Source organism: Arachis duranensis, chromosome 8, assembly GCF_000817695.3.
Source record: "Arachis duranensis cultivar V14167 chromosome 8, aradu.V14167.gnm2.J7QH, whole genome shotgun sequence".
Classification (NCBI taxonomy): Eukaryota; Viridiplantae; Streptophyta; class Magnoliopsida; order Fabales; family Fabaceae; genus Arachis; species Arachis duranensis.
In genome coordinates, this window is record NC_029779.3 from 36596140 (window position 1) to 36597006 (window position 867).

The following is an 867-nucleotide window of genomic DNA, read 5'->3' on the forward strand; positions in this document are numbered from 1 at the left end:
ACACTTAATGTTCATATTTTTTTATATTTTTATTATAAAAAATAATCTTTTTTTAACTTAATTTTATTTTTTTATAACATTCTCTTTATATTAAATCTAGAGTATATATTTAAATAGGTTCTTAAAAAAATTTATATCGAACGTTCTTATTTTTAAAAAAGTTTTATTAGATTGAGGTTTTTGAATTTTATAAAATTACATATAAATTTTTACTTTAGTTAAATTCATCATTTTTACTTGGATAAATAGGTCTTTAAAAATGTGATAAAATGATTTATATGTCTTATTTTTATAAAATTTATAGATTTCAACGTAATAAAATTTTTTGAAAACAAAAATATCTGTCGTAAAATTTGTAGGGACCAATTTGAATATATACCCCTAAATTTTACATATAAAGTGTTTATGAGCACTTTGCCCTTTTATTATTTGGTAAAGTACTAATTTTTTGGAAGAATTTAAACATGTTGGACATTATAAGGAGACGATGGGGTGTTTGAAGTTTGAACTTCTTTCAACTTAAATACAAGCATGCTTATTTAATCATTGAGGTTTAGGTTAATTTAGATATTTCGTTTTCCTCTTGTTGAAGTCACTTATATATATAATAATATAACAATAATAACAACAATAGAGGAAGAAAAATAACATTTTAATCAAAATGGGCCACTAGCAATTGCCTTTGGTTGCTTAATTTTCATTTCTAAATGGACATATGTGGGGATAGGAATAGGCATACGCATAGGTTCGGGATTAATTCATTTGGAATAAACAGGTACAAGCGGGTACAAATTTGCAAAAATAAGATACATTACAGGCATATAAATACAATTTTATATATGATATGATATGATACATTGATAGGGA